Here is a 12,425-nt window from a genome sequence, read left to right as displayed (position 1 = left end):
TCCAAGTTACCATTAAACTATGGTAAACTACTACTAACCCTAAGTGCCACATTTACATGTTTTTTTGAATACCTCTATGAATGGTGACTCAATCACTTCCCTTGGAAACCTGTTCCAATGCTTAACCACCTTTTTTCTGTGGATATTTTTTTCCAGTGTCCAATCTAAACCTCAGCTGGTGCAAGTTGCGGCCATTTCCCCAGCTCCTGTCACCTGTTACCTGGGAGGAGAGACTGACCCCCACCTCTCTATAACTCCTTTCAGTTGTAGAGAGCAATAATATCTCTCCTGAGTCTCCTTTTCTCCAGGTTAAACACCCCCAGCTCCCTCAACTGCTCCTCATAGGACTTGTGTTCTAGACCGTACCCCAGGCTGCTTTGCTGTTCTTTCAACATGCTTCAGAGGGTGTCAAAATACTGGAACAATCTTCCAAGATGGATGGTCAACACTCCAAGCCTGGCAGTGTTTAAGAGGTATAAGGGCATGCCCTTAACAACACACTTGGTCAGCCCTGAAGTAGCCAGGCAGTTGGACTAGATGAACATTTTAGTCTCTTCCAACTGAAATATCCTAATCTATTGATTATCTGCATCAATTAGACATTGGCTTTCACTCAGGATTCAATCTGAGAAAGGCCATGGGCTCATCATACAGAGAAAATTCAGGGAAAGAGCTGGAAATTGAGATGCAGACCTTACAGATAGTGCAAACATAGCCAACATAAAACAGACCCCAACCTGAGGCACAGTTCATCAAGATAAGAGGTGTAGCCAGAGAGACCCAGGCAATGTCTTGTCTAAGCAGGAGGTACAGGGCAATGTTTGAGTGGAGTGGAGCAGGGCTACTGCACATCCTTTCATCCTGCTTGAGGCTGGGATTAAGACAAAACACAACTAGACAGCAGCTTGGCCGTGCCCTTATATTTGTCACTTCAAGTGAAGTTTGGGTGATTTGACCAAGGCCAGCATAAGAGCTTGAACTTGGCATTATCCACAAACCTGCTTAATGAAACTTCATTTACAATTTGATCTGCCTCCTAGGACTAGGTGTGATCAGAAGGGGCAAGCCAATGAGACAGAGTGTGGTCTGGGCCCCAGGCAGCAGAAAGGCTGGCCAGAAAGTGTTAAGGTGTTAGGAGTAGGTTATAAACCTCTGGCCTTTAGTCACTGAGTAACCAAAGATTGCCTAGCAGATCTCTCATTTGACCTCCACAAGAGGAAAAGTCACAATCCCTTGTTTGCATGAAAAGAACCACACAAACACTACTTTGTCATTGCCCTGAACATTGGGGAATGTGGGTACCTCCTTCTGAAGTACAAAGCTAGTGAGGCAGTGTATGCTGAAATTACAAGGTAGGAATGCAAGATATTTAGCCCAAGAAGAGTCATTCAGAAAGGGAATTAATCAGTGCATGGTGTTGCATGATCTGCCTCCATGGATGTGCTTTGTAGACCTCAGATGCTGTGTTTGAAACCTCCAACGGTAACATGGCAGAGCATAAGTGAGAGATCCTGGCTGAGGCAGGATGAGTGTTTCAACTGGTGAACACTTGCAAAGGGATTCACAGCAAGTGAGAGTGGGATGAAGGCAGCCACCACCTCCCACAAGAGATGAAGGAGCTTTCCCAAAGAGAAGCCTATAACCAGAGTGTAAGCCAGAACAGTGATGTGATGAGGAGAAATATAGAAATGAGACATCTGCAGAGCCCATTCCTTCTTTGGGGAAGTGCTGCAGTGTCTGTGACTACAGCAAGTCTCTTCTCTAATCACTGTTTCTCCCCACAAACCTCTCTGGTGCAGGCCCTTGGTGCATTGGCAGCAGAGGACAGGCACTGCAGCCCTCCTGAGCATGGGATACAGCGCTTTCTGACTCACTGGGTCTAACAGAGGCCACCCCACCACCCACACTGCCCTGGTTTTCTCCCTGTAAAAGTCATCTTGCTGCATCAATCCCAACCTTCTGCTTGGCCACCTCCTTCTCATCTACATACATCAGGGCCATATCACAGAAGACTTCTATTTTATCCTTTGGCTTTGTTTCTCAGTCCTGTTTCCTCATCAGCATTCTAGGGTTTGGATTTTGATGACACCCACACATGCATATGCATAAGCATAAAAATCTAAACTCCTAATCAATTACAGTCATGGAAAAAAAAAAGGATTTGTGTTTATCTTTCTCTTTGTAGGCGTGTTTCCATGATGACCATCACCTATTTCTAAAAGACATGAATACAATTATAAACAACATTATTTTCCCAGTGGCCTTTAATTTTCTGGGCCACTCTAAAGCTCTCCAGGTTAACAACTCATGCTCACAGCATATGTTGCATCCAAATATTCAGTGCTTAGTGCATGTGATGCTTGCAGCATTCATAACAGTGTTGACTCTCACATGTCTATGACAAGTCGCATGGCACCCATCCATACTTTCAAAGGTTCAGCTCCTTGTGATAAGGGATTGACAAGAAATATAGCACTAATTTTTATGTATACATTAGTCTTCATTTTCAAAAATAGCTTAAAATAATTGCTCATATGACTTCCAAAGACCCAGATCATGAGGAGCTTAGGTCTCTTTTTTAAAAAAATCCTCTAATTGCTAAACAAATCTGGTGATCAACTGGGATTTGTCATACTGTTTGTTAATGTCTGGAATTCTTGACTTCTGTTTGTCATTTAAGTTTTCTGTAACAAACCAGTGGCACCACATTGAGAAGGCATCTTTTTCAACCATTTTTTAAAAGGAATCCAAAGAAAACTGTAGTGACAATTGGAGAATAAGCCCAGTGTGACACTCACACGTCCAAGGTGTTCTTCCAATCCAGCCATTTCAGCACAACTGACATCCTGGAAACCTACAGAGAATGATGTAGAGAGAGTTCAGATTTCTCCACACAACATTTTTATTGCAACTTGGATCTGTGGAGCATAATTCAACTTCTAGTTGTGTCTCAATACTGTCTGGAGTGTCCACATATCTTTAGAAAAAGATGAAGCCAAGCAGCTACTCTGACACTATAGGGACCTCTCTCTGCGACGTCTGCTTTCTTTAGTACACTTTACTGTATAATTATATACAGAATTTTTTGATCAGCGCCAGTAAAACAATTGTTTGTACATGTCTTTGGTTTCCTTCCTTCATATGCCACATTGGAATGAAAATGGGGGGGAAAATGACTATGAAAATACTCCCCATTTTTGCCATTGTACCAAGGAACAATGAAGGAGAGGCAAAAAAGGAAATGCTTCAGGGTTTGGGGTTTTTTCTTGTTTCAAGAAAGAAAACTAAAACCAGTTGAAAATTAAAGATGCACAGCCTCCTGTGCATTAGTGCAGCCTGTAAGTACCACTAAGGGTCAAGTGCTTCTTGTCAAGGCAGTTTCTAATGCCTGGACCTTTTCATAACATCAAGTGCTATTTGCTTAATAAATGTACAAACGTGTTGTTAAATCTGTTAGAACACAGCTTCTGCTGTATTTCACTGAATGAAAAGTGGGGAAAGTGACAATGTTTCTTGTGTAATGCAAGAGCACATGGTTTGCTGGATGAAGGGGGCTTGATGCTTTTCCTAGTGCAACATTGCCAGCAGGGACGCTGATCTCAAAAGTAAACCTTCTTGGCTGCTCATTTAGGAAGGAGCAGGACTAGTAATAAAAGTGGCAGGGATCTCCAAGGAAATGTTAAAATTGAAAGCCCGTGCACAAAGAGATGTGTTTTGTAGTGCAGCAAGAGGTCTCTAAACAAGTTAATTACTGAAGTTTTCAAGAAAAACACTGTTTATGGTAAGTTGTGTCAGTGTTTATGAAACCCTTTTGGACAGTGTTTTGTACTAAATTTCTCTAATGCTTGCAAAGTTTTAGTATATGCTGTAGTAAATCCAGATGGAGTCACAGTGTCATTAGGGAATGTGGTTTAGTGTGTCACAGTGTTTCTCTGGCATTCAGTTTCTGGTAGCCAGAGAGAGAAAAGTCTGGGATGGCTGAGACACAGGGCCGTGCTCTAAAGGGAAAATACATTAGTTTCATGTCAATATATTAAGTCATTTTTTCAAGGATGTAAAGCCTCCAGGTGACTGAAGGGTGGAGAATGACAAAACTGGGACCTGCAATTTCTTTCTCTAAATCTTTTATTTATTCTGTTGAAATCTTCTCTAAATCCAATAAGTAGGGCAGTAGAGAACTGATCTTTGTTTCCAATCTATAATGAAAATAAATTCCTAACTATTGTAATGATAGGGCTTGTAATGAAACATGAAAATAACAGAGCTTGGGGCCTCATAGGTTGATGATAATTTTCTTGAGCATTTTGTTCATGATCTCAATAATTATTTCATGTGCTTTATCTTTCAGATGCACATCTAAACCCTTTTAATCTTTAATGAAGTGACTTGTCTTAATTCAGTAGCCACCAAGTTCTTTATGGAAGAAGTGACAATTTTGTTATCAGCTCTAGGAATACACAAAGCCACATCCTGGGGATATAGAATAATTGATCAGAAAGCTCAGCTGTTGCAGCTACCTCAAGGGTGGATGTGGTTGAGGGGTTTTCCCAATTTAAAAGCAAGCATTCTCACATCTGTAATGAACAAGGCCACTGGCCTTTTTTTTCCTAAGGTGATGTGGGGTTTTTTGCAGCTGCTGTGCCCTTCCAGGGATCTTTATCCACTCTTTAGCTTTGATAACTCTGCTTGCCTGAGTTTGAAAATGTCTTTCTACCCTATTTCTGCTGGAATGTTTCTGTAAAGTTTATTATTGTCAGCTTCATTATTTTGCCCTACCGTGCTGTCCCTGTTCTCTCTTTTTCCCAAAATGGACAATAACATCTTTATGTAGAGTTTTTCAACACAAATGTCTCATAAAATTAAACATTTCAAAATAAGCACAACCTTTTTTCTACTTATTTTTTAACTGGAAAAACAGGAAAGTATATATTTTTCATGGTTCTTTCTGGAAACTGTTGGAGATGTGTTCTAAACAGATACTTTTCCATTGAATATAAATGATTCCCCCCTACACTCCTTTGAAATTTTTCTACACAGAACCCCAGTTTTGCAGAAAGCATTTGCTCTTCTGCTTACAGCCCATTGAAGGTAGCTGGAGGACACTAGTCTTTTTAATTATTGCTTTATCCCCTCTCACCTTGACCTCACTCTGCCCTGGTAGGGAATGTTTGCCTACACCTAACTGATTTACAGCAGATGTTAGTGGTAATAAATTATATCCCACTTCCCCCAGCTCCTTTTTTTTCTAGAGCCGCTTGAACATTTTCAAATGAAAAGTCTCTTAATCTTAAAAGGCTTTATTTTTTGGTCAAAATTAATATTTTGAAGTTTTATGCCTATTTTCTCTATTTTTTAAAAATTTCTGTCTAGTTATACTGAAAAGGCTGTACTTTATACCTTTTCTCTGTTTTTTGCTTTCCTACTGGAAAGAGTGGCACTGGGGGGAAAACACAAGAAAAGAGAAGGTGAAAAATACTATGACAACAGAAGAACTTCTATGGAAAAAAAAGTGAATAACTGAAATAGCTCATTGGCAAAGCACATGGAACAAGAAAAAAAAGAAAAAAAATGTTCAACCCCGACATGTTTTAACTTTTCCCTGGTTTTCCACCAGTTCCTTCCTGACATCATCAAGCAACCATTTGGTCCTTGTTTCATGCAGCATGTGCTAGGCAGGGCAGATTACTTCATGCCTCTAAAGTCAAGTATTTATTCTACCAGCTCTTTGCACAGATGCAGCCACCAGTGCTCCAATCAATCTCACAGGGACTGACCCCTATCACCAGTCTCACGCTTTCCAAAAAGTAGTAGGAGAATGACTGGGAACATGAGGATCCAACTTGAAAGATATTTTTTGAGTCAGAATTAGCCTGGAGACCATATAAAGGTTCCTGATGAAGGGATGCCCCCAAAGCCCCATTTTCCACCCCATTTCTGCTGCCAGGCTCCCTGCAGCTAACAAAACCTAACTCCATAGTCCAGGCATGATGTCCAAGCCTGGCCACCTCCAGGGAATGTTGCAACCAACGCTGGTTTGCCAGAGCTTCTGTCTTTGAAATAATAAGCAGAAACACACTGCAAGTAGTAGAAGGAGCTGAAAGAAGCCTTTTCCTATAGTGCTCCTGTTTTGTACCTAGCAGGAAAGTTAATATAATGATAGAGGTTAATACTGCATGTGGGACTCACATTAGGGCCATTTCAGATGAGATAATTGCCAATGCCTTCAGCGAGGGCACCAGTCAGTAGATATTACCCCTGTGCCTAATTACTTCCACCAGAAATTCAAGGTACTAATTTTTATCTTTTTTTTAATTTCTATGACGTCTTAGGAGAATCAGAAAATCTAAAGACATGATGCTTTCTTTCTAACATGCTTTAGGCAGGATTGTCCCAAAAAGTCAATTTTTAGAGAGAGGAAGAGGTTTTGGAAGTGGGCCCTTGCCTTAGGAGTCCATAACCTCTGGAGAGCAGAGAAGCCTGGAATTGTCCTCCTCCAGAAAATACAGTGAAGTCCCCATTCTGCAAACATACAGAGTCTTAACTCTGTGTATGTGTGTGCTTGTAATACTATGAATTTGAATTTGGCAACTCTTATGTAAACTTCACTTTATTAATTACATCTATGGGGTGAAGGGTCAGCTCTATGCAATGTTATTGCTTCTCCTTGCCTTTGTAACTAGCAAAGAGCTTTACATTAATAGTGTAACCAAGGTAGATCATATCAAAGAAATAAATTAAGAAGTCTAAAAGTGATATATTTATGATGAAGAGCTAACCACAAGACACAAAGAGCAAAATGTATATTCTGAAAGTAACCAAAATAATCAAACAGGCTTCATCCTAATTTTGCTAGGAACTGCAGAGTTTGTTCCTCAATTCATAGAATCATAGGGTAGTTTGAATTGGAAGGGTCCTTAGATGTTATCTCGCCCCAGCCCCTCTGCCATGGAACTAGATTCCTTGACAAAATGGCATAAAGGGAATCTCCAAACTCCCCTGCTGCTTTAAGTAGCTTGTCCCTACAATTTCCAGGGGAGGAATCAGGGGGTTCCCACTGTACCAGCCTGGAGTAAACTATCAAATATCCCACAATATATAGGAAATATCTCATAGTCAGCCATGCAAATCTTGTGTTACAGCAAATGAGAAGTGGAAAAAGAACAGGTAAAACTCCCTCAGGACTACCAGGTATCCACAGTCAGTGGCACACAGGAGTTCGGGCAGGTTGCAGCAGGGGTCAGGGTGCATCTCCTTCTCAGAGGAGGAAAATTAAGCACCTTTCCACTACAGCAACAATATGTAGAAACCAATGGAGTTAAAAAAGGCGAGGGCAGGGCTGAATGCAGGGCTGCAGCTCAGACCTGGAGCGCTCAGGCTGCGGAGCCCCGCGGGCAGCTCGCGTTTCCCGGCGCTCCTATCGCAGATCTGATTTCAGCCGTGGGCAGGCAAAGGGTTAACAGGGACGCTGCATGTTAACTGTATCTGTGGAGATTATGGCATGTTTATCCAGTGTTCAGATTTCCTGTCTGAGTGTTTGGATTTCCTGAAATCCCTGCTATCAGCCCAAGTGCTGTCCACTGAGCAGACCTTTTTCTCTCTCTCTCTTCCCCCCACCCCACCCCCCTTTTTTTTTAACTTTGCTCACATGGTTGGTTTTCCTTCCTGCTCTCTTTCCAGTTGTAGTGCCTGTGTCTCCTCACCGGTCAGGACATTTATGGATGCTGATCAACACTCTTAGACTCCACAACTCTGAGGATTGCCGTACATTGGATTTCCTTTTTATTATTATTATTTTATTTCACTTTATTTTATCATTTTGTGGCAAGAAAACCTGAAGAAACATGCTCCTTTTCAGCTGCCCATGGGAGAATATGTTTTAGTCTGAGATGGAATAATGGCCTTAGGCTTGAGGACCAAACCTGGAATGGGAATTCAGACTGCACACATCCTGGTGAGTTACAGCGCGTGGGGGCTGAGCGTGGCTGGCGAGGAGTAGCTCAGGGACAGGGACAAAGGCTGAGCTCGTCCATTCAATGTGGCTGCAGAGCAAACGGAGAAAAGCAGATGGGTGAAGCTGAAGTCAGAACATTTTTCCAAAAAAAACAACTGAAGTCCATTTTTCGATCCTGAAAATACACACAGTGCTCCACAGCCCAGATAATGTCTAAGTAAACTTTGTAGCAAAATGTGTAAGGCCAGATTCTGTGAGTCCTTTCTCATGTAAGAAACTTTTACTCACATAAACAACCTCAGTGACTTTAAAAAGAGCTCATGTAAGAAAGGACTTGCAGAATGGGGCCCACATTGTAAATTGTAATGTCTCACTCTCAGCAAAAAATCATTAAAAAAAAACCCTTCGCATTTTATGATTATCTTTGCATGTTTCCTTGGCCTTTTACATTTTATTGTGGATCTAGATTTATTGTGGATTTAAGTTTTATGAAGAATCTCTGTGCCAACTATTTGCCCTATTGTCTCAAATAAGTTTGCAGTAGGAGCAACAGTGTATTCTATGCAGCAATTCCGGGAGGCCAGAAAGGGGCTTTCTGTTGTTGGAGGGAAAATGCTGAGTGCTATGCTGCTCTGAATGAGCTGGAAAGCTGCATTCAGACATGGGGCTTAGCTGAGGTTTTAGCTTCATTTTTGGATGTTACAGTTCATTATGATATTATCAGCCTTAGGTGGTTTTAGCTAAACCACAGTCACAAAAGTGATGAGTTGACCAGTCTCAAAATCAGTGACTCAGAATTTGAAAATAAAAAAATCTTCCTTTCAGGCCTCTGAAACAGATTTCATTATTGGCATCCATGGAAGTGTTGCTGGAGTAAGTTGTGGAAGATAAAGCATCATCACTGTTGCAACTTTTGCTCTGTCCCATGGCTGGAGGCTGTGGTTGTGCTGAACATTCCTAAGCTGCTCATTGGAGCGAGTCCAGGGATTTGATTCACTAATTGTAGGGGAAAAACTTGTTTCAGGACTTGCTTAGAAGTAGGGAAACATCTATAGGAAAGCCATCTTTTTATAGCAAATTTACTTTTTTTATAGTAATTTTACTGTTTTTCTTAGACTATTGAACAAGTCCTGAATTCTAGTGTACATCACTGCATGTCAAACATGAGACTGATATATAAATTTTGGGGGGAGTTATAGGATAGAATATTTTCCTTCTTATACCCATAAAGGAAAAGAGCCATTTTCTCAGGTCTTTGCAAAGCTTTCAGATTTGAGGTTTTAAACTAACTGCCTGGTGTGCCAGCTATCTCTACAACCCTTTGAACATGATCCTGCTGCTCATCTTCAAGGTTTTCTTTGCTTAAAGAGGAATGTTTTCTGGAGGAGCCAGACCAAACTAATGTCTTGTCTGCCTGGGAACCTCCAGGAATTTCATTTTAATTATTGACATGGGGCAACACTGAACATAGAGGCATTTTATGCATTGAAAGGTCAGTTCTTGCTGTGAATGTAGGATGTGCTCTCATTCTAGTGGGTTGAGAGTCAAAAAATAAAAGGGGGGCCAAGGAACCCCTCACCTGAGTTAGGCTGGACTGTGGTGCCCTGCCCTGCAGTTATCATGCAATTTGATGGTCTGAGGTCGTGGATGTGATCAAACTGACTGGAGCAGAAATGTGCTCCTCTTAAAGCTGGCAGAAGAGTCAAATGTCATCAATGATGAGTGAACTGCAGAAAGTACAGATGAGGAGTCAGGGGAAGTATAAAGACTCATCTAGGTCTACCCAAATCTCCTAGATTTGGAAATTTTGTTGGCTTTCCTATGAGCAAGATCTTTAAGACTGGGTCGGCTGTGGGATTTTTGCCCCCTTTTTTGCAGGGCTGTCAGAACTTCTCTGGTTTCAGCCAGGTTGGGGATGCTGTGGGAATAGTTTTCCTGGTGGTATTTTGGTATTTCCTCTTCTGCTCACACCCAGAGCAGGAAGTGCAGAAGCACAACCTTCAGCTCATTGTGTACGGGTTTCTTTTTATAAACCTGAATTCTCTGCCCGCCCTCTCTCTTTTTTTTTTCCCTAATAGCCCGCACATAGGATTAAGGCTCTGTTGGATTTAGACTGACAATTTTTATATATTTTCATATGACCATACTAAACGCTCAATAGTTCCTTGATAATTCATTAATAAGGTATTATCACATTAATTTTCAATTGTCTAAGTGCAATATTCCCAATCCCATGGTCGATAATGTCAGTGTGCCAATGTCCCCCAGCAGCTGCTTCTGCTGGCTTTTACTCCTGAACCTTCAGCATCAAGAGGATTAACTGGCCACCAGGACCTACCTAATCAGTTGCCCATGAAGAAATTCTGCAAATTCTTCCTTTTTTGTAACAAACTGCACCATTAAACTCTCTAAGATTAGACACTTCATGCTCTAATGTTCTTTCCCTCGCTCATTTTCTTTTTCTGCATCATTGAGGAGGTTCAACTCATGCGCCCTCACTCCATGTGTCCAACTCACTCACCATCACGGCTGCCAGTCCTTCTGCCTTTCTTGCTGTTGTTGGCAAGTATGGATAAACAATTTTGACAGGTACAGAGTCCTGCAGAGCTAACTTCATAAGCAGAGTGATGTTTCACTGCTCAGATGATAAATGGACCAGAGGAACTAAACCACTTTCACTGAAAACGTCCCCCACATCAAAAGAATTTTAACCCATCCTTTTCACGCAATTTTCCTCAAAAAGCAAAGAATTCAATTTTGTTTCATACCTGAGAAAGCATTTAATGTTTGGATTGCATCTTCCCCCTCAAGACTATCTTAGCCACGCTGTGATCCCTTAATTGGCCATTTTAGAAATGAAAATAAAGTTAAGATGGATCTTAAAGTTGGTCCATGGCAAAATAATTATCTCTATCTCCACTTGGGTCCCCTTCTAGGAGCACTACATGAACAGCTATGCCAGTCATGATTGGAAACTCTCTCCATGAGTTTGTAAGACAATTTGCTCCTCAACAGTTTCATAATCTTCAAAAATACAGGGAAACACAAGCAATGGGAAGTTAATTTACTTCACTAAAATCCTCTGTAACTTAAGATTTAAGCAGATGCAATGCAATTACTAAGGGGATTTGAGTTCTGTGATTCTTTTGGGGTGTTTCTATTGCTGTTGGCTCCAATTCTCTTTCTTGGGCTTTGGGGGCTGCAGAGCTCCAGACAGGGCACAAGGAGGGGGATGGAATGACAGCCTGGGTCATTATTTCAGACTCTGATTAGCAGCAGGCTCAGCCTAGACCACACATCACTCCTCCCATGTGGCACCCAGGAGCCAAGCTCCATCCATGATGAACAGGGGGAGATGTGAAGCTCCTTGCTCAGCCTCCCCCTGAACCCTAAAGCTGGATTCAGCCCCACCAAGTGATGCTTTTAGTGCATCTTCCTCTATCTCGACTGGAGTTAACAAAATCCATCTGTCCCTGTGAGTCAGCAGAAAAGTATTCAGCTTTTATAAGAGTGAAGGGACATGGGATAGGGCAATGTCAAAGCGCAGAAATCTTCCCCCAGCTTGGCACTTGCACATCACACAGGGAGAGGGGGTTGCATTTTCAGTTCCTGTTCACCAGAGGAGCTGATTAACACCAGCAGAGGATGTGGCCCATGGTGTGCATGGCCATGGCTGCTGAACAAGGCTCCTTTCATCAGCAAACAAATGTGCAAATGGCATCACCCAGCACACACTGTGACACGGCGGCTGCTGGCACTTTAGGAAAGTCAGAAGACAACTCTATTTTCTTCTCATCAAAAGCAAAATGAGGAAGTCTCCCCTATCCTCTTGTGCCCCCACTGCTACCACCCTGGCTTGAGCAAGTTGATCCTTAGGTATTTGTGTGGGGGTTTGTTCTCAGTGGTTAACCACATAACAATTTGAAGCATGTGGCTCGCTCCAAAGAAACTGCCTTTAAGCATTTGCAGACTAGAATTGTGTTGGAGAGAGGGGGCTGCTGGCCACCCTGGGGGCTGCAGCAGGAAGCCCAAAACATCCCACAGCAAGGTCCCATGAAGAGGGGGGAAAAAGCTGATTTTATATCACGGAACTTCTCTTCCTGACAATGCTCTACAGCCAGGATCAGATGCTCCCACCTAGGGTTTTGTATCTTTACTTGGTGCATCAGAGCAAAACACCCGACAGAAAACAAAACAGAGAGAAAAGGGGTGGCAATGAGGGGAATAGTGTTTTGGCACACCACTTTTATGAATAAAGACAGAGAAAAAATAACAAAGAAATTGGAGAAGCTTTGCTGCGAAGCTGACAGTGCCTGAGACTGTTGCATGATCCCTGGAGGAAGGGGTGAGGCAGGTAGTGTGGGACTGGAGAGCCAGGTTCTGCAGGGCATGGCAAGGAACAACCCTGTTCGGGGTGGTAAAATGCCTCATTAGGGTTCTTCCATCCCTCCAACCTTTGCTGGACAGAGAGGAA

At 42.1% G+C, this 12,425-nt stretch overlaps 1 protein-coding gene across 4 annotated transcripts in view; it reads left to right on the top strand.

Annotated features, from left to right (window-relative positions):
• Window positions 1–7,663: 7,663 nt before the first annotated feature.
• ASAP1 (ArfGAP with SH3 domain, ankyrin repeat and PH domain 1) overlaps window positions 7,664–12,425 on the top strand; it is a 142,053-nt gene continuing 137,291 nt past the window's right edge. For all 4 annotated transcript variants that reach the window (XM_030943110.1, XM_030943107.1, XM_030943109.1 and 1 more), the window contains exon 1: window positions 7,664–7,951. The gene's annotated coding sequence lies outside the window, so the exon portion shown is untranslated. The remainder of the gene's footprint in view (window positions 7,952–12,425) is intronic.

This window comes from Camarhynchus parvulus, chromosome 2 (genome assembly GCF_901933205.1).
Source record: "Camarhynchus parvulus chromosome 2, STF_HiC, whole genome shotgun sequence".
Classification (NCBI taxonomy): Eukaryota; Metazoa; Chordata; class Aves; order Passeriformes; family Thraupidae; genus Camarhynchus; species Camarhynchus parvulus.
Note: the sequence above shows the minus strand (reverse complement) of the source record. Positions and strands in the feature narration are given on the sequence as shown.